This window comes from Aptenodytes patagonicus, chromosome 26 (assembly GCF_965638725.1).
Source record: "Aptenodytes patagonicus chromosome 26, bAptPat1.pri.cur, whole genome shotgun sequence".
Taxonomy (NCBI): domain Eukaryota; kingdom Metazoa; phylum Chordata; class Aves; order Sphenisciformes; family Spheniscidae; genus Aptenodytes; species Aptenodytes patagonicus.
This window is the reverse complement of record NC_134974.1, coordinates 1,373,098-1,394,069: the sequence shown is the minus strand read 5'-3', so window position 1 is coordinate 1,394,069 and position 20,972 is coordinate 1,373,098. Positions and strand designations below refer to the sequence as shown.

General features: G+C 43.6%; 3 long non-coding RNA genes across 5 annotated transcripts; 1 reads left to right on the top strand and 2 right to left on the bottom strand.

Annotated features, from left to right (window-relative positions):
* Window positions 1-2,898: 2,898 nt before the first annotated feature.
* Window positions 2,899-4,719, bottom strand: LOC143171200 (uncharacterized). The gene is made up of 2 exons (XR_012997157.1): window positions 4,228-4,719; window positions 2,899-3,721 (listed from the first exon to the last, which is right to left on the bottom strand). It is a non-coding gene; the product is annotated as an uncharacterized LOC143171200 (long non-coding RNA).
* Window positions 4,720-5,985: 1,266 nt separating this feature from the next.
* LOC143171021 (uncharacterized) lies at window positions 5,986-7,704 on the top strand. The gene is made up of 2 exons (XR_012997123.1): window positions 5,986-6,137; window positions 6,884-7,704. It is a non-coding gene; the product is annotated as an uncharacterized LOC143171021 (long non-coding RNA).
* A 9,759-nt stretch (window positions 7,705-17,463) lies between these two features.
* LOC143171040 (uncharacterized) lies at window positions 17,464-20,933 on the bottom strand. 3 transcript variants are annotated; one of them, XR_012997127.1, is made up of 2 exons: window positions 20,839-20,933; window positions 17,464-18,403 (listed from the first exon to the last, which is right to left on the bottom strand). It is a non-coding gene; the product is annotated as an uncharacterized LOC143171040 (long non-coding RNA). The 3 variants fall into 3 exon arrangements; XR_012997125.1 differs by lacking the exon at window positions 20,839-20,933 and adding an exon at window positions 19,085-19,187; XR_012997126.1 differs by lacking the exon at window positions 20,839-20,933 and adding an exon at window positions 19,085-19,113 and having other exon boundaries at window positions 17,464-18,427.
* Window positions 20,934-20,972: the final 39 nt, after the last annotated feature.

Genomic DNA, 20,972 nt, shown 5'->3' with positions numbered 1-20,972 from the left:
TCAAAAAAACCAAAGGGATCCAAATTCCCAAGGTGTTTATCATTGCCTGACTCAGAGAACCACGTGGGTGGCCCTGACATATATATTTTAAAAGTGACGCTATGATTCAATACTGAGGAGTTTAATACTGGCAGCCTGTTATTAACATCATAACACCACAATACTTTGCATGTATAAAACATTAGTGGGTGTTTGCAAAACTATCTGAAAGCATTTCCTCAGAACATTTCCAGTAAGTGTTCTTGCCTAGAGGATCCTCCAAAATCACTCTGCTTCCAAGAGTTAATTGATAGCATAGAAGTTGCAACAATAATAAGCAAAAATGTTGTATATGTACGGAAATGAGGGAGGGGAAATGAACCCAGAAACTGTTCAATGTGTGCACGTACACTTTGTTTGGGCTGGCAGGTCCCAAGATTATGGTGACAACCAGAACTGCTACCCAGCCAGCGCTACACACCTAACTTTTACCCACTGTTGTGGAGCTATGCAGGGGGGGATGAGACGTGCCACGGAGAGAGGGTTTGAATAGTATGTCAGGTGCTGTTCTTATAGGCGCAGCCCAACACATCAACCTCTGGCAGCTTTGGAAAAGTGTGGAGCGACTGGCGTTCATCTCCAGCTCCCTTCAGCAGTGCCAAACCTACCAGGCAATTTTTGCCATGACTCCTCCTGCTCACATGGCAGCATCCTCCCGTAGTTTTTGCCCTGTATTTGGCTGTCTAATAGGCACTTCCAGCTTCAGCTGTTCGTCCTTTGTCATGTTTCTGACTCAGAGGCATTTCCCATGAAGCCCCATGGCAGGAGCAGGGCTGCAGGAAGGGCAGCTTTCACCCTCCTGACGTGAGCTCACTTACCCAGAGCAGCTCCAGAGGGAGCTTTTGAGTGAGCCCAACTTTCACATACATATATGCATTTGTTCTCTTACATGTATTTATTTATTTACATGTATAAAATCAGTGATAAGGAAGTAATTGTACAATTGCTGTTGGCAAAGCGTTTCAGACTTCAAACTGGTGAAGTAACAAATGCTGTTGTGAACAGGTAAATTAAATTAATATGAATTGCTCGAGAAGGTGAATATTCTTCAAAAACCGTTCTGAGCAATGCCAAGGGCTCAAAAAAAAATATTTCAGAAAAACCAGAATTATAGGAAATCGTTGTGGAAGAGAACTGGTGAGGATGCCTAACTTATACTCTGCCCTGAATTATTCTTGGAAAAGATTTGTCTAAGCTGTTCTTAAAAATGTTCCAGCACTGGGATTCCATTGTCTCACTTGCGAATCTGTCAGCACCTGCCTGCTCCTGCAATTGGAAAGTTTTTCCCCTAAAACTAATCTCAGTCTTCCTTGTTGCAATCTAAGATGATGACTTCATCTCCTGTTTTTCCACTGAATAAAGGGGATTTTATTGCCTTTCTCCTTGAAGTAATGCTTTACGATTTTATATTCCTTCTTATGAGCCTCTCCAAAATAAACAAATCAAATGTGCTGCATAGTTTCTGTGAAATAAGACCAAGAAGAGACTTAAACAAATGCAAGTAATTGCAAGGGAGGGAGATTTCTCTAATTAGGAAACACTGTAATTAGAGAAGGAAGAACGTGCAAGCATTTAGTTATAACTATAATTAATCGTTGGAATAATTTGGCAGAGATGAGTGATTCCTTACTGACTTTAAATCAAAAGTGGGTGTTCCGTCAAAAGGTGTATGATAGTTTAAAGAGAAATTATGGAATAGAGAGAAACTACTGGGTAATATTTTCTGGTTCATATTGTCCAAAAGAACCCTCCTGGCCAAAAAGTCTCGTAGGCACGAGAATACAAAATACCTGTTGTGACTTAAGGTACGAAGTGGCACCAGCACCCAGCCTCAAAACCTGTCACTTCCATGTTTTCATTCCAATTGACAGGATAGCACAAATAGTGGAGAAAGAAAACCTTATGTGCACACATGCCAGGAGAAAAGGAGGTTTTGCAAGAGTTCTGATTAAATTAAAAAGAAAATAATTGAAGGCTATACAATTATGTAATTAACTGTACAGTTATGTCTATATTGACATTAAAATTGTGTCTACAGTTCATGTAAACACAGTAGACCTATCTTCAACTTAGCTAGTGTAGCTACTTTTGGCATCGAAAGACTTTCTTCCCATTGTCTTAAAATCTGGGTAGAGATCTGTGATTCACCTTCCTGCCACTGTTGCTTTCACTACCCCGGTGAAGTCTGTGAGGACTCATTGCTTTTGCCTTGCTTTTCTCTCCATTGCCTTTCCAGACCTTCAGAGGCGTGGAAGAGACAGCAGCAAATCAGATTTATTATTTTTGTACCTCTGTTTTTGTCTTTTCTCTTATTCACATTTAGGTCTTACACAGACGCATCCACGTGCTTCATGTTAGCAGAGTAGTCCAACCAGATTCCTAAGGATGAGTCATGTTGTTATGGGAAAGTATCTTCATAGCAATTAAGAGGAGCAGGGAGCACTAAGTCAAGAGAGAGCTGAAGGGCATGTGTGCACACAAATCCAGATGTTCAGTGTTTCTTTAAGAAAAATCTATAAACCAGAGCCCTTCACGTGAAAGAATTATTACATTACAATTAATTAAAACTGATAGTGTATGTTCCTGTTTTCAAGAGGAACATGTCTGCCAGTAGGTCATATTTCTAGGAAGGCATCAGCTGATTTACCCATTTGATTCCACGCCAGGTGACACCACTAACAAATACTAAAGGATGTGGTGCAAAATTTATGTTCCCCCCATCAAACACAATGCTATAGTGTAATCAAGGAGCCTGATTCTCTTCCAGGACACTCTCAGATTTCTCAGGGCTTATGCTGAATTACCCAAAAGATTACTTGAAAACACGAGTTACAAGGGAAAAAAAAATAGAGGGTTGAGTTTGAATGCAGCATAGTTTTAATGACAGGGAAGCACAGGATACATTTGGTGAAGACAGTCACCCAGAGCACAAAGGATGTTTCCCAGGGCTTTGGGAAGCGATGCAGCTCCACGCGTGCCAGCAAAGTCGATCGCTTGGACGTCACCGGGTTGCAGCTCCCCCTGCAAGGTTAGCACAGCCCAGGGCTGCTGGAGCGCGAGACGTTGCCCCTTCAGAAATAACCGGAGTTACAGCTTCCTCCGCCAAACCTCCTGTAACCCCCACCGCTCCGACAGCTCCCCCCACTGAAGGAGCCCCCGCCGTAGGAGCTGCCTCCTCCACAGAGGCCCCCAAAGCCCCCACCGTAGGAGCTGGAGTAGGAGGATCTTCTGCCTCTGTATGAGCTCCCAAATGACCTGCTTCCTCTGTATAAGCCCCCAGAGCCAAATGAACTACCCCCTCCGTATGAGCCCCCCATCCCTGAGGAACTGCCCCCTCCGTATGAGCCCCCCATCCCTGAGGAACTGCCCCCTCCATATGAACCCCCAGCACCAAATGAGCCCCCTGATTCAACGGAGCCCATTCCTCCTGAAAACCCCCCAATGGGTGATGGGAACGAGGTGCCCACAAAGCTCTCCTGAGGGCAGGAGCTGAGGATGGGGCCTGGGAAGGTGACGACCACGGGCGGTGCGTAGACCACAGCACGGGAGTCCTCACAGCAGGTGACACAGGGCTGGCTCCAGGCGTTCACCCATGGCCATCCGCAGGTCACCTCGCAGGGTGAGGAGCATCTACTGCTCATGAGCTGTGATCCTGAAGACATCTTTTGTGATGTAGATGAACCTGCAGCAGGAGATAAAGTACAATGACCAAATGCCAGAGGGAAAAAAGCTTGCTCTGATGTCTTTCACCAGCATGAAAGAAGGGTGGAAGAAGAGTGTTTAGAAAGATTCAGGTTTATCTCATGTGTTTTTCTGAACATGCATGCACTAACGCCTGGTACTTCCCAAAGTACTTTCTGCTGCTCTAGAAATACTGGTAATCGTGGAGAGCGAAGCCAAACTCCATGTGTCTTTGGAAGTAGCTCATCCTCAAGATTTTGTTGGATTATAATAGCTCTGGAGCTAACTGAGAATATTGAATTGATCCAAGTGCCTGTGAAAATCCAGTCTTATAATTCATCAACTGTGTCTACAAAGGCATACATTTAAATGACTATAAAAATTAATGTATGGCAAAAGGCAAACAGCATTGCTTAGCATCACACTTGCAGAAGACTAAGTCCTCGGTTAAATACTGAAAATATTTTCCTAATGCTTCATATAGTGAATGAAGGAGATCCGACTCACCAGGTCTGGAGAAGTGTAGATGAAGAGCTGTCGCTGATGAAACTGAAGCATTCAGAGCGCTCTTATATACCTCTTCAGACCACCAGTAGGATGTACGCCATGCTTTGTGCAAGAGCTTCCTACGTGTTGCCAAACACCTGTTTTGCTGTACGGATTATTTCTTTAATTGTTCTAATTGTTCTCTTAAGTGATGTGATCACGATTTTTCTTAATTCCAAGTCATGTTACAAGCATTACACACCTCGTATTTTATCTTATACTCCGACCTTGACAAAGTCACCTAGCAGCTGATATTGTCCCTGACCCTCACTGGAGTTGAAACCGGAATGAGTCTAGATGCATATGAGGGTTATATCGAGCTGATAAACAGGTTTCGTACACAATATTCCATTTTTCTTCTTCAAAATCTGGATTGCAAATAGTTGGGTGGTTAATAGAAATGCTACCGATTGCCAGTGGTGCTGAAATGTGAGAAACAGCAGCAGTGCCCAGGGTTCTTCATGTAAATTGATATTTCTTAACCCAGCTGAAGGAAACTAGAAAGATTCACATTAACTGAGGAGTTAATGAAGAATTGCTGACTAGCAAAACTGTCAAATCAAGGGCTGCCCACTGATGCCTGACAGGACTCGTTCACATTCTGATGCAAGATCTTAACCATATAAGTTCCCTGTGCTCTATTTTCTAGTAGGGCTTGAAAACACCAGAAATTTGGTGCTATAAATGATATAAACATTAAACAGAATGATAAGTGGAACAGGCTGAACACCCAACCATTTAGATTCAGATAGGTTGCAGTTGCTTTCCTCCCACAGCTATGACTGAGACTCAAAATCTAGAATTACTTTAGTTTACTTTGATTTAGAAACAAAACAGTTAAGTTGGGTGTTTGATATCACTGGCACTAATCCGTGTGATGTTTGTCTGTTATAAAAACACAAAAATATTGATCACATCTAATGTTCTCACTATGTTTCTGGTTATTGATAAAGGAATTTTTGCTTAGAGAGATCCCTTCCTATTTATGCACCTGTATCTCTGTCTCCTAATATATGAGGCTTTTAAGTACTAGTCCAGGAATACTGCTGTGGCTTTCTTGAAAAAAATAGTCCTTGCCATTCTTAAGATGCTTTTATTTTGTTTTAGATTAAATCATCTTTATAGATTCTACATGCATCCATTCCATATCCCAAAAGACTATTTTTTCTCAAATTATGCCTCCTGGACAACAGCAGTGCGTCTTGCTAGAATATTGCAGCTCTCCTGAAAGGTGACAAAAGGAGAAGGGTGACAATAAAATTACTCCATGTTCTCACATGGCGCTTCCTTGTACTTACTTGGCTAAGAGTGGGCATTTGATTAAGCACTTCTGTAAGCAGTTACTTGGGTGGATGTTAAACAGGCAGAAAAAATGACCCCTCCCATCTGAGGCGCTATAAAGATTAAATTTGCAGTTTTCCCAACTCTGTGCAATGCTAAATTTAAATGGAATCTTCTGCAGAACAGAAAAATATTTCTCCTGACAAAGCCAAACTGATGTTTTTGTCTTGCTTAAGGGAAAGACTGATGCCTTTACCGTGCTCAGCAAATGGAGCTCAATTCACTACCCTTGCAATTCAAATGAAGTCAGGAGATGGCACTAGTCATAAAATGGCTATAAAAACAGTTTAAGGATTAAAGTAAGACAAAGGGTGTGTTGCACATATTGTACGACGTGGAGCTGATTTACTAATCATTATCAGTTATCAAAACAATTATTACAATTAGAAGTAGCTTATACAGCAGAATGTTTTGCTCGTACAAAAGCCTGTTGCACATCCTGGTAGCAGTCTGAGGGGTATATAAAAGCACAGCATTTCCTCCAGGTTCACCAGCAACTTCTCCTCAGTGTGGTTTTCTCTGTGAGCCTGGTAAGTACTCTTTCTTTAAGTTCCTTTATATTATCTGGGATGTTGCTATCGGTGTTTAACTTGGGAATGAATTCTATGTCAGTACTCTGCAACGATCAGCAGTATCAGTTTTGTTTTATTTCTTAAGCAGATAGGGTTTTTGTAGCCATTCAGCAATAACCATTGGCAGATGCAGGTCTTAAAATGTGAGGCTGTGTTCTTCCAAACCACAAAGGGAAAGTGTCAATCCTGTTAATTTGATAAGGAGGTTACAACTTAACAACTTAGACCTTGGCATTTATTAAAATACGTGTGTATACTCACAGACATACGGCAAGAACCACTGTTGATTTCTGTTTATAACTACAGGGTCTGTCAAACCTGTTTCCAAAAGAACCCAATAGCTGAGATGAATAAATTAGCGATTTGTCCTTAACAGAACTAGAGGTTAGTCATGGAAGACAATAAGATACACTCTCAGAATAAAGACAGGCTAAAGATGCTTTAAAAATGTATATCCCTTACCGGCAACTACACTGGAATGCAAGAGAAGTTGTATTTGTGTCTGTATTATTTAGCTTTAATCATGCTGAAGAACAATATTTCAGACTGGAGTAAAGTTAGGTATCTCCACAAGAGTAGTTCTCTTATTTATAAGAAAACAATTCCTTCTGTCAGGAAACACAGAGCTTGTGTCATCACGGCAGTTGTGTAAAGGCACAGAGCTGCATATACATTTTACTTTTTCTCCTTAACCTGTGCTGCAGGTTCATCTACATCACAAAAGATGTCTTCAGGATCACAGCTCATGAGCAGTAGATGCTCCTCACCCTGCGAGGTGACCTGTGGAAGGCCATGGGTGAACGCCTGGAGCCAGCCCTGCGTCACCTGCTGTGAGGACTCCCGTGCTGTGGTCTACCCACCACCCGTGGTCATCACCTTCCCAGGCCCCATCCTCAGCTCCTGCCCTCAGGAGAGCTTTGTGGGCACCTCGTTCCCATCACCCATTGGGGGGTTTTCAGGAGGAATGGGCTCCGTTGAATCAGGGGGCTCGTTTGGTGCTGGGGGTTCATATGGAGGGGGCAGTTCCTCAGGGATGGGGGGCTCATACGGAGGGGGCAGTTCCTCAGGGATGGGGGGCTCATACGGAGGGGGTAGTTCATTTGGCTCTGGGGGCTTATACAGAGGAAGCAGGTCATTTGGGAGCTCATACAGAGGCAGAAGATCCTCCTACTCCAGCTCCTACGGTGGGGGCTTTGGGGGCCTCTGTGGAGGAGGCAGCTCCTACGGCGGGGGCTCCTTCAGTGGGGGGAGCTGTCGGAGCGGTGGGGGTTACAGGAGGTTTGGCGGAGGAAGCTGTAACTCCGGTTATTTCTGAAGGGGCAACGTCTCGCGCTCCAGCAGCCCTGGGCTGTGCTAACCTTGCAGGGGGAGCTGCAACCCGGTGACGTCCAAGCGATCGACTTTGCTGGCACGCGTGGAGCTGCATCGCTTCCCAAAGCCCTGGGAAACATCCTTTGTGCTCTGGGTGACTGTCTTCACCAAATGTATCCTGTGCTTCCCTGTCATTAAAACTATGCTGCATCAATATGGTCATCTAGTGTTTTCTTTTTCACCTTTTCACCTATAAATCACTTTAATTATGAAACACATTGCCATGAAGCCAGCTGACAGCTGAAAACATTTTGCCTTAAGTCTTTAAGAGACCATCGGGCCCCTTTAGCTGACAGCAGGAATTTGGAGGAGTGGAAAACGTTGCATCCTGTGGCACATTTCAGGATTCATGCCGCTGAACTGGAATTCTGCTTCCTGATGATATCTTAGCTCCTAGCTGCGGAGCTACATAACGATTGCAAACAAATTATCTAATTGTTTTCAAATTGAACCTGTTTATTCAGTCATATTAATGTTTTCCTTGGAGCTGATGAGTTTCTTGTCTGCAATCATTAAATAAATCACAGATTAAAATTCCTTAACTTCTTTAAACAAGGAAAACTTAAGCAATTGCTTAATCATGTGAGTATCCTCTAAATTCTCTTTTTTTTCTATCTCCAGAAAAGCTGTCAATGAACATTTTTGTTGTTGTCATTTTCACCTTAGTTTTAACAAAAAGATAAAAGTTAGATTTTCAAAGTGGGACCAGGAACCTATGACAGGGACATTCTGTGTTCTGGCTCTGCTAATAGTCCCTGTGTTTCAGTTCATCCTTCTTGACTTTCCGAACATGAACGATTCTGTAGTTCAACATGAAGTATAAAAAAAAAAAATTAAAAAATCTTTCTTTGGTTCCTGATCTCCCTCATGTGTTTTCCAAGTAACATCAAATGGAGTAGAGCCAGGTTTTAACACGTCTTTAGCGTTCAATAAACTTCTCTTGGACACTCGGCCATCGGTCTCTGCGTTTCTACTCCCAGCAACAGCTACGGAAAACACCACCACAAGGAGATATTTCTGGTCTTGTGTCACTCAACATTATGAAAGTCTCTCTTGCACACCCCTGTGATATGAAAGCACATTATGCTGTCATATAAATGCAGCCCTTTGATGGGGCCACAGTCAAAAGAAGTTCTTAAATGTCTTCAGGTATCTAACACTGCAAGTTCAAGGTAACAAATCTCAGAAATCAAGTAAGGCTTATGTGGTTGATTTTCTTTGGTTACCATTCACAATCCCCAGAGAAATGTATTTTTATATTGGTTTGCATTCTTTAGGCACTCTTGATAATGTATTGAAGTTGCCTAAACCTCAGACGTCTCCAGGGAACCATGATAATTCCTATAAACTGATTCTAAATGAAATACGGTGACAGAATGGATGAACAAACAGACTCCTTCAGAAGAGAAGAGTTGGGCTCTTTATACCACAGAGTATAAAATAAAAAACCTATGAATTTCCAGTCTTCAGCTGACCATGTCTCATCCCTTACACTTTTTTTTTCCTACACTTTTCCCCGTCGGCCAGGGAGAGATCATAGAATCATAGAATCATAGAATCATAGAATCATTGAGGTTGGAAAAGACCTCTAAGATCATCGAGTCCAACCGTCAACCCAACACCACCATGCCCACTAAACCATGTCCCTAAGTGCCTCATCTACAGGTCTTTTAAATACCTCCAGGGATAGGGACTCCACCACTTCCCTGGGCAGCCTGTTCCAAGGTTTAACCACTCTTTCAGTAAAGACATTTTTCCTCACGTCCAATCTAAACCTCCCCTGGCGCAACTTGAGGCCATTTCCTCTCGTCCTATCGCTTGTTACGTGGGAGAAGAGACCGACCCCACCTCGCTACAACCTCCTTTCAGGTGGTTGTAGAGAGCGATGAGGTCTCCCCTCAGCCTCCTTTTCTGCAGGCTGAACAACCCCAGTTCCCTCAGCTGCTCCTCATCAGACTTGTTCTCCAGACCCCTCACCAGCCTCGTTGCCCTTCTCTGGACACGCTCCAGCACCTCGACGTCGTTCTTGTAGTGAGGGGCCCAAAACTGAGCACAGTATTTGAGGTGCGGATAATATTAAGCAGCCTAACCTCTTCTGAAAAGGTTTTGTACATGTGGCATTTTAAATCTCATCCCTCATTTGACATGAAATGAAACAGCTGCACTGATGAAAAATTATTTATCTGAGGGTTGTCTGTGGCAAGTGACTTCTGTTTGCTAACTGTTCATACACCAGCACAAAGCATTGAGTCATCAGCTTCAGAAACCTCTGTGCCCTACGGAGAAGCAATGCTGAACTGTTTTGCGTCCTGAAATTTTGAATGCTTCATTCAACCATCCTTTTCGCAACACCTTTATTACTTAACCAATTACTGTCATATTACCATAAAAACACTGTTGTTGCTCACAGGCTATGTAACCAGCTCTAGGAAGCCTAGTGAGCTAGTGGAAAGGATAGGACCAAAACAGTCTTGCAGAGAAAGAAAAGCTGAACAAAATTTGATGATGCAGGAGGATTTTAATACAAATGGGAAATGGCATACACTGCAGAATGAGATAGCACACAACACAAAGCAGATAATTCCTCAGTTCCAGGGAAGGGCACAGCATTCATTGCCTACGAAGAGTCCATTTTCCACCAGTTGTTCTTCTTCTGTCACAGTTTTATTGACAGTCTCTGTGTCAGGCCTTACAAATATTTTTTTTTCTTACATTGGCACAATGAAAATAGGGATCTAGCATCGTGAGATGATTAACAGAAGCATTGACAAGCTATTAACATTGATAACAGACAAAGTGACAAATGCAAGAAAGAGGTGTGGGCCCAGTTTTCAGAGGTACTGAGCAAAGGTGGCTCCTGTAGCTGATGCAATGGGCCTTCACCATCTCTGAAAGCCAGCCCCAGCTATGGATCTGGATCTTACATTATCATCTCCTATGTTATTGTGTGGTCTGCAGGTATTCAGGCTGCCTTAGAATGAGCCACAGTTTCCAAGGCGGGAGCCACGGCTGCTGCTGTAGGACCTCCCGCTGTAACAGCCCCCCATCCCTGAGGAGCCCCCATACCCAGAGGAGCCCCCCATCCCTGACATTCCTCCATACCCAAAGGAGCCCCCCATCCCTGACATGCCCCCAGAACCAAAGGAGCCCCCCATCCCTGACATGCCCCCAGAACCAAAGGAGCCCCCAGATCCAAAGGAACCCCCCATCCCTGACATGCCCCCTGAACCAAAGGAACCTCCCATCCCATAAGACCCATCAGAGCTGTATGGGATCCAAGCACCATAAGGCTGGGGAAATGATGGTCCCACAATGCTCTCCTGAGGGCAGCTGCTGAGAATCGGACCCGGGAAGGTGAGGACGACCGGTGGGGCGTACACCACGGCTCTCGAGTCCCCACACGATGCCACACAGGGCTCAAGGCTTCTGCTGTAGGCACATGGCTGCGTGCACGTCACCTCACAGGCAGGCAAGCACCGGGAGCTGATATTGTCATACATTGTTCTCAGGGTTTGAGGTGAAGCTGGGAAGGACAACATGTAGTCAGGAAACCACCACAGTCAGGTGCCAATGGGTGCCCATCACACACGTGACAGCAATGGGGTTAGGTAGGCAGATTAGATCCTTGTTCATGCTTCCTATTCCTCCCTCAAGTCCCCCTGTCCTATGATCCCTTTTCTTCCTCCCTTCTTGCCCCTGTGGAGGATGCCTAGGACTTTGTTTATTCACTAGGGTTTAGCTTTATATTTGCACCTCAAGTTTTGAAAGACATAAGAAAAAATAAAGTAACTCTTAAAATTCTATCTGTAAATGTAAAATTGATTCTTACCACTGCCTACAAGCTACTGCAGTGAGTCTCCTACGAAAACTAAGATTTCACTGCGACATCTCATTGCTAAAATCACAAAATACAGACACGGGAAGGAGTCCTTGTTTAAAACTATCACTACAGAGACATGACAGATATAAAGTTATTAGCTTAAATCAAACTCACCGAGAGCACCAAGACAGGTAAGTCAGGAGAAGTTTTTAGGAGGCTCCTGAGATGTTTCTGCTTTTATACCTTTTTGCAGGCAACTCTAAGGATGTGAAGCATCTCATAAAATCTCTAGCACTTACCAAACTATGGGTTTTCTTTTCTGGGTGACTCCTCTAATACCTGTAATTATTTTCATAGTTTCTAAGTAGTAAATCATCCATAGATCTACACAATATGACTCTCATATAATAAATTTGGGCTTTCTACAGTGTTGAAATTGTACAGCCAAATGCCTATGCAATATCATTCTGCTGACTACACTGGATTTACAATGGAAGCTGATTGACCCCTGCGTACTGTTTTTTGCTAATGATTTACCAAGAAGGGGCCCCCCAGAAAGATCAACCCTGCAAGTCTGCTTTCAAGAATGGCCTGACCCCGATGCTGAGCAACATTAGATAATTTTAAAGTTCAACCTCACTTCTAAGTCTGAGATCCACCGAGAGCAAAAAAGACCTGGTGATCTTTGGGTATGCCCCCGCAGCGGCCCCACTGGCATCCTCATCACAAGGCTCTAAGCATAACATCCCAAAGTGAATTTTGATACACACTTGGGTAAAATTACTCAGAGGGCTCAGAGCTTAAAGGAGATGTCATGTGTCACTTCAAACCCATTTATCTGTGTTTTAAAAGACTTTTTGCAGGGCAATTTGGTCAATAGGTACAGGTGGGGTTGCAAAGAATGCTGACCCCCCATCCAAGGTGGGGTTGGATGATTCCATTTGGGAGGTATTATACCTAAATCCAAGTCTTACAAACAAACTGTGGGACTGACACATCAGCCACCTTCCTTAAAGCCATTAAAGAGAAGTAAACAGAGAGATCAACTCCTGTTTCAGTTGAAACCAGAATGATTTTTTCCATTAAGTTTGAGACAAAAGGAAACTGCTGGTGCTGGATGCATGTCACTCAAAATAGGGCTGTAAATGGATCACTAATTATGAATTGAAATGAAAACAATTACAAGGCTTAGAAGAGTATCTTTTTTTTTGGTAAGTGACAAGAATTTAGTGAATAATGGATGACCTCATATCCTTCCTATTGTCTAAGAAAGTGTATAAAAGGGTAGAGAACTAAGAAATCTTCTATTCTTCCAGCTCCACTGACTTATTCCACCAAGATAACAGGGTAAGCCTAACTTCATTGCACTTCTTTGTAGCTATAGAATACTTAAAACTTACTTCTTTTTTATCTTGCAAAATGCTAGCAATTTTAGAAAAGCTGAGGTAAAGAGAAGAGTAGATTTAGCAAGAATTCTTAGAAAAGCTGGGGGAAAGGAAAGAACAGAGCAAGGAAGATTCTGTTACTTTCCTCTCGAGACTTTCTGAAGTTACAGGCAAATCTTCCTGTAGGTCTACTTTGAAAAGAGAATGAATGGGACTTTTCTAAACAAGTAATTGTATAAGAATCAGGTAATTTAGTCCCAGAGAAAAGAGCAATATTTTCTGAGAGAGTCAGAAGAATAAGACATGTAGATGGTACACAAAGGAAGAAGAGGAACTGAGAAGCCTTAAAAGGGGTCAGTCAGGAAGAAAATAGCAGGGAAAATGGAGACTGTGAGGGAGGGTTGAACTGGGAGTTGATGAGCAGCAGGAGGAGAAGGACAAGGTGCACCTGGCTTGTACTGGGAACCTGTTGGCACTTGAATATGGTGGTTTCCTGACTACATGTTGTCTTTCCCAGCTTCATCTCCACTCCCCAAGAATGATGTTGAACAACATTAGCTCTGAGTGCTTACCTGCCTGTGAGATGACGTGCACGCAGCCATGTGCCTACAGCAGAAGCCTTGAGCCCTGTGTGGCATCGTGTGGGGACTCGAGAGCCATGGTGCATGCCCCACCGGTCGTCCTCACCTTCCCAGGCCCAATTCTCAGCAGCTGCTCTCAGGAGAGCATTGTGGGACCATCATTTCCCCAGCCTTATGGTGCTTGGATCCCATACAGCTCTGATGAGTCCTATGGGATGGGAGGTTCCTTTGGTTCAGGGGGCATGTCAGGGATGGGGGGTTCCTTTGGATCTGGGGGCTCCTTTGGGTATGGAGGAATGTCAGGGATGGGGGGCTCCTTTGGGTATGGAGGAATGTCAGGGATGGGGGGCTCCTCTGGGTATGGGGGCTCCTCGAGGATGGGGGGCTGTTACAGTAGGAGGTCCTACAGCAGCAGCCGTGGCTCCCGCCTTGGAAACTGTGGCTCATTCTAAGGCAGCCTGAATACCCGCACAACACCTCGGGAGGTGAAAACGCAAGATCCAGATCCATAGCTGGGGCATGGCTTTCAGAGGTGGTGAAAGCCCATTGCATCAACTAAAGCCACCCTTGCTCAGTACCTCTGAAAACTGGGCCCGCACCTCTTTCTTCCATGCTATGCCTCATCTTCAATCAATAGCAGTTTCATACGCTGGCTTCGCTCCTTAAATTCTTATTAGTCTTGTACTATTTCCTTTCTGGTGGAGTGGAAATGTTTCACAATTTGGAAGTGGGACTTTGCTGCAAAGATTTCAGCTTGACCTTGTAATGTGCAGTGCCTTTTATCATCAACACCGATGATCTGGCTGCCTTTGGACAACAGAATAGACCATTAATGAACTGCACCATTCTATTCTATAGCAGTTATTTCATGTCGTATTAAAAGTCTTGTTGAATCACACTACTAGCTTTCTGGTTTTCCTTTTCTTCCATTCTCCTTTACAAACTAGTTTTAGTGAAATTGAACTCAGTGGGAGTCAAAATAGGAGGTGGAGCTCCACGTACGTAAAGGGAAGTAGAATTCAATACCCTGATGAGTGTCTGCATAAAAGCACCAGTCTCACTCTTCTTTCTGTGTAGGGAAGTATTTCTACACATTTTAGTGGCTGAATGAAGGAATCATTCCTGAGTACCCATTTCAATTTGAGAACATTTTGGATAACGTGGTTGCAGAGGATGAGTTGTAGCTACATTCAGCTTCATGCAGTTGCACTCGCACAGTACTAAGAGGATCAGTCAGTGATTTTGAGGCTGAGCCAGGAATGTCTATATAAACTGCCATACACGTGACTTCAGCGAAGACGATGCCTCAGTTTACAAAGGAGAGTTACACCCCCACACAGTTCTTACTCAATAGGCTGAGGAATGAAACATTGAGCAATGAGAGTGAAAATTGCTGGGGCATTGCTGTCACAATCTCATCTGTGGTGCACTAGAGCAAAGTCAGAGGTGCACTAGAGCAAAGTCAGACGTTCCTGCATCAGTTCTACTCAGACTAAAACTGGAGTCGCAACAGCTAAGTAACTCCTTCAGTACTTTGGGACCCCAGTGTGTACACACACATCTCTGCACATGTCTTCAAGCAGCTGAGAATACCAATTCTGCACTAGGAGAGAGAATTTATACCCAAATAAAAGCAATCCTGCTTTACTAACAATCAAAATATATATTATTACTTAAGTCTGTGGATTATGATCCAACCAGCAGAACATCATTACTTTGCTTGATAGGCTTCTCATAAAGTAATGCCATTACTGCTGGGTGATCTAATTCAAGCAATATTCTGTTAACATTATGGTGCAGCACCTTATGTGCATAAACCCACAATACGAACAGAGCTATTTGAATATTTCTCCTAAGATTTTCCGATTGAAATTCCTGTTTCATCAAAATGCTTGCAGACATACTATCTTAGAGATCTTTGTAAAAGATATCAATGAAAAAAAAAAATTAAAACCAGATGCAAAGTTGTGGTGGGAGAATCTGTTTCTCGGGCAGTTCTGGCAATGACTGCGCATGAGGTACTTTGTGATCCTTAATTCTGAACGAGCACAAGGGCATCCATGTAGCTGTTGCCTGAGGGATCCCATGGTGATGCTTAACAAGCTCAGATCATTTACTGCATAAATGCTTCAATTAAGTTAACAAACCACAAGGATTAAGACAATCAAAGGAAGGGAATGAGTGTTATGCTTGGCACAGCAGCACTTGCTCAGCCTACACACGAGCCCTCTCTTGTTATGAACAGCAGCGCAACTGAAATGGCTCCTAAAGAAAAATACCGATACAGCTCCTGGGGTGAATTTCTCAGCTTATTTCAAGGCATGTCACAGGGTGCAAGACTTGTCTGATTCTCCATTGCATACAGATGACTTCTTCCCATTTCTTTTGGCCCTGCCTGCCTACAATATTCAGATCTAGGCTAACCCATTTCCCTTTGCAGTCTGTAATCAGATAAACTATTTTACCATCAAGGCTAGATAAATCAGAGCACAACTTTACCTTCTGATTGAGTCAGGACACGTGCAGTCATTTTAACCTCCACTGAGGGTTAAAACAATTTCCTCAGGGATATTCAAGGAATGTCTGGTCATGGTGATTTAGAATCATTAGAATCATTATCATTAAGGTTGGAAAAGACCTCTAAGATCATCAAGTCCAACCGTCAACCCAACACCCCCATGCCCACTAAACCATGTCCCTAAGCGCCTCATCTACATGTCTTTTAAATACCTCCAGGGATGGTGACTCCACCACTTCCCTGGGCAGCCTGTTCCAATGTTTAACCACTCTTTCAGTAAAGACATTTTTCCTCATGTCCAATCTAAACCTCCCCTGGCGCAACTTGAGGCCGTTTCCTCTCGTCCTATCGCTTGTTACTTGGGAGAAGAGACCGACACCCACCTCGCTACAACCTCCTTTCAGGGAGTTGCAGAGCGCGATAAGGTCTCCCCTCAGCCTCCTCTTCTCCAGACTAAACAGTCCCAGTTCCCTCAGCTGCTCCTCGTACGACTTGTTCTCCAGACCCCTCAACCAGCCTCGTTGCCCTTCTCTGGACACGATCTAACACCTCGACGTCCTTCTTGTAGTGAGGGGCCCAAAACTGAACACAGTATTCGAGGTGCGGCCTCACCAGTGCCGAGTACAGGGGCACGATCACTTCCCTACTCCTGCTGGCCACACTATTTCTGATACAGGCCAGGATGCCATTGGCCTTCTTGGCCACCTGGGCACACTGCTGGCTCATGTTCAGCCGGCTGTCGACCAACACCCCCAGGTCCTTCTCTGCTGGGCAGCTTTCCAGCCGCTCTTCCCCAAGCCTGTAGCGCTGCATGGGGTTGTTGTGGCTGAAGTGCAGGACCCGGCACTTGGCCTTGTTGAACCTCATACAGTTGGCCTCGGCCCATCGATCCAGCCTGTCCAGGTCCCTCTGCAGAGCCTTCCTACCCTCGAGCAGATCAACACTCCCGCCCAACTTGGTGTCGTCTGCAAACTTACTGAGGATGCACTCGATCCCCTCATCCAGATCATTGATAAAGATATTGAACAAGACCGGCCCCAAAACTGAGCCCTGGGGAACACCGCTCGTGACCGGCCGCCAACTGGATTGAACTCCATTCACCACAACTCTCTGGGCCCGGCCGTCCAGCCAGTTTTTGACCCAGCGCAGAGTCCACCTGTCTAAGCCGTGAGCCGCCAGCTTCTCCAGGAGAATGCTGTGGGAGACGGTGTCCAAGGCCTTGCTGAAGTCCAGGTAGACCACATCCACAGCCTTTCCCTCATCCACTACGCAGGTCAAATAATAACCCTGAGTAACTGACCTAGCTTCAAAGTTACCTTGGTTTTGAGTGGGAGCTGTACCAGACCATCCCCAGAGGTCATTCCAACCTAAATTATTCTATGATTCTGTTCCAATTATTATGTATGCCATGGTATATATTAGAAAGGGGAAAAAGTACTCTAATGAAGTATTTCTGAAAAATTATATTGGACATAGAGCAGAATAAATTCTTCTCTGATGATAGTCCCTGATAAATGCATAAGAATTGATCCACAAAGTTTTTCAAACTTTCTTTCAAACTGGTTTGTAACTAAGAAACTGCAGCGAAATGAAAGCCAGAAGACGGTGCTATGATGCAACAGGGCTTTAATACAAACAAGAAGTGGAATACATTCTTGCAGAATGAGGCAATGCAGAGACAAAGAATGTAATTTCCATTTCAACAAGGACTACGATCAATCAGTCGTTCAGAGGAGCATAGGGCTCACAAGATGTTCTTCTTTCAGCTGGACACTGTCACAGTCAAGTCCCATTACTTGTTTTACTCTCTTCAGGTTCAGAAAGAACAAAACATAACATGAGCAAATGACAAAGTCAGGCAACATTGGAATCGTAAGCCATAGATAAAACATAGCGCAAAGAGATCCCAAGCAACCCCAGCTCCTACTGACATTGACTGGAGCAGAGGCTGCTTGGCATGTCTGATTTCCAGATCTATATATCAACTACTAGTTTGTATCTTATTGTTCCTTCAGTCATGACTCTTTCTTAAAGATTTAAAACGACCCATAGTTTCCACCGTTATATCTATAGTACCCTCTGGAAAAAAAGGGGAAATAATTTCTACCAAATCCTGAAAAAAATGAGTTTCGGTAAAAGCTTCCCAAACGGGAGAGTCCACCACCACATGAGCCCTCCCCACCACATGAGCCTCCTCCCATACCACCATAAGAACCACCTGAACCATGGCAGCCCATCCCATAGGAGCTGCCTCCACCACAGGAACCTCCAGATCCCATTCCTCCACCCCTGGGGCCCATCTGACACTCAATTTGAGGCATGGCAGTTCCCACAAAACTTTCCTGAGGGCATGAGCTGATAATAGGTCCCGGGAAAGTCACGACAACGGGTGGCGCGTACACGATCGCTCTTGAATCTCCGCATGAGCTGACACATGGTTCACTCCAACTGTTGATATACGGTCGCGAGCACGTCACTTCACATGGCTCAGCACAGCGGGAGCTAAGCATCTGGCCATAGGAAGACATCTTTCCAGAAAGCAAGTCAACCTGAAAAGCACAGAGTGCACTAGCCTGGTAAAGTTACAGCCAGAGGAGTGAAAGAACAAACTGTGTTATAGTAACATGGGTTGTGTAGAAGCGTTGAATGGTATTCATCTAAACAGATGCAGATGCATATGTCCACGTCGTCTACACTAAACTTAAGAGTTAGTGATTAAAAATAATAAAATAATAAAATATAATCAACATTTTTAAGGCATAATCCATTCTACTCTAAAGTAGATTTGTGCATTACAGATCTCACCAATCAAGCAAGATGAATTGCTGGGTAAAGGCTTCTGAGTCTACTCCCACTCCTCTCTAGTGCCCCGTTGCCCCATAGCCTATTCCCAAAATCAGTTCTGGGAAGAATGTCTCTCTGTCCTTTTCTTACATCATTGTCTTTGCTGTGCTTTTTGTATGGGAGTCAGTCCTACCCCAATAATGTTTTGGGAGTGTCCTGTCTCCATAGATAGATGCTCAGCTCCTAGGAATTGCTACCATCCACACTTCTGAAACTCCCATTCATGTTTTCCACCACACATGGTGATGCCTATATCCACCGTATTTGCAAGTTACAGTTTCCAAGTAAACCTACCCTAAAATAGGCTAAGATATATAACCTCATATTAACACTACCTATAAATCCACATCTATAATTATGAACTGATTCAGTTAAATCAGACTTACCCAGTCACCAGGAAGAGTAAGTCAGCAGAGGCAGCTACAGAGAACTGAGTTACGAGCACTTTTATATACTATCATAGAGAATAGAATTTGGGAGATACCTTTACGCAACCGTTCCCTACATCTTGTGAAACAGAATGTTTTCCCCTGGTGATGCCTTCCTTTGTTGCAACTGTTTTGATAACAGCTTATGATTATAAGAGAATTTCCAATCCCACACAGTATGATGCGCACGCTTCACCCATCTTGTCTTCTCGCTGAAAATCCACAATAAATCGAGGTTGGTTTTCTCTTAAATACTTGCCAATACTTGTGAAGGTAGCTCAGCAATGGATAAACTACATGCTGCTAGTAAGCACAGGATTCCAGTTTATCACTTCTCATCTCAGGTAATAACAACCAGTGGCCTTCTGGACTTTTCCTCTTTCAAGGTAGGAAATCTTTTTACATTAAATAGCCATTAGTGTCCATGGCCATTGTGTACTCACGCCAGGGGCTTTGGGCTTGGAGTTTATGGCTTGGAACTGTCCTTTGGACAGATGTTCTCCTACGTGACTATACCACATCCCAAGTAAGTAGAAAGTAAGAGATACCGAAGCAGTTCACGGACTCTCCTGTGAGCACTAGGATCAGGCACAATAATCCAATTAGAAATTCAGCTAAGGAGAGGCACCTGTCCAAGCTTTTACAATTTATGATCAGTTCCTAATCTCAAGGAATCATCCCCTTCCAAGGTGCCATGAAGAAATTGAATTTTCCTTTCTGAGTATGCTTGTTGGAGGCCAATACGAGGAGAGGAGCAATATACATTACCTGTGGGACTAGAGGATCCAGAGGAAACATTAGCTGAAGTACAGGTCCGTAACCTCAGCTAGAACAAATTCACAAGGCCTGACAAACGCCAATACTGTGATTCACATAATCACATTTACATAAAAAACCCTCTTAGCTATGTTCTTGTGTCAAATTATTAAAACTAAAGCTGAAAAAAAAATACAAACTATTTTATTTATATTTCATGACCATGAAATCAATATAATGACCAGAGGAATGTATGCAGCCAATAGAGATATGACAGCAAGCTGCACAGAATAATATGACTCACATAATTTGTGGGAATGGGAAGTAACTAATAATTACAGCGATTGACACCTGAAACAATTAAAGGAGTTACCAAACCAAATATTTTATGACAGTTAATAAGGACCTCATTGGTTTTGAGGCTTTTCCAATGTATAGAATACTTGTTCAAAACACAGCTTCTTAACACACACTGCAGAAAATCGCGCTGGCTTGACCATCCATACAGTTTGCTTTCCGCAACTGATGCTTTTCCCTGGCAGCTTTAAGTAAGGGGAATTCATGTTTTACATAAGGTAGAAAACCATAAGAGCAGATGCAGTCTTTCAGGCTCAGACTGTAGTCAGCCCTCATACTCTACAGATATCCTCTTAAAAATATGAGATACAAAAAGCAAAAAAGTACTTGGCCATAGTCCAACATCCCTTTTCACGTCACCTGAACCTCAGCCGCCTTATATCAAAGAATTCTTTTGAAGATAGAGAAATAGATATCCTCCCTCACCGGGTGAAAGCTAAATACTTCTGAAAATATGAAGAAAAAACATCAGGGATTTTGTATTTTCCTCTAAAGAATTTGTTGCTTCACATACAGCGCAACAAATTTACATAAACCAGCAGTGTGGCCTGGCTGCGGAATCCCAGACTTGGTGCTTACAGCTTCAGATTTAAACTCACCTCACATAAAGTAATTCTGAAGCATTATCAGAAAGATTCTTCATCTTGTTTGTCCCAGCATGTTGTTGTTGTTGTCAGCTTATTGATTTTCTGGTTTTAGAAATCCCAGTACTGTGCTCTGATCCTTACACAGC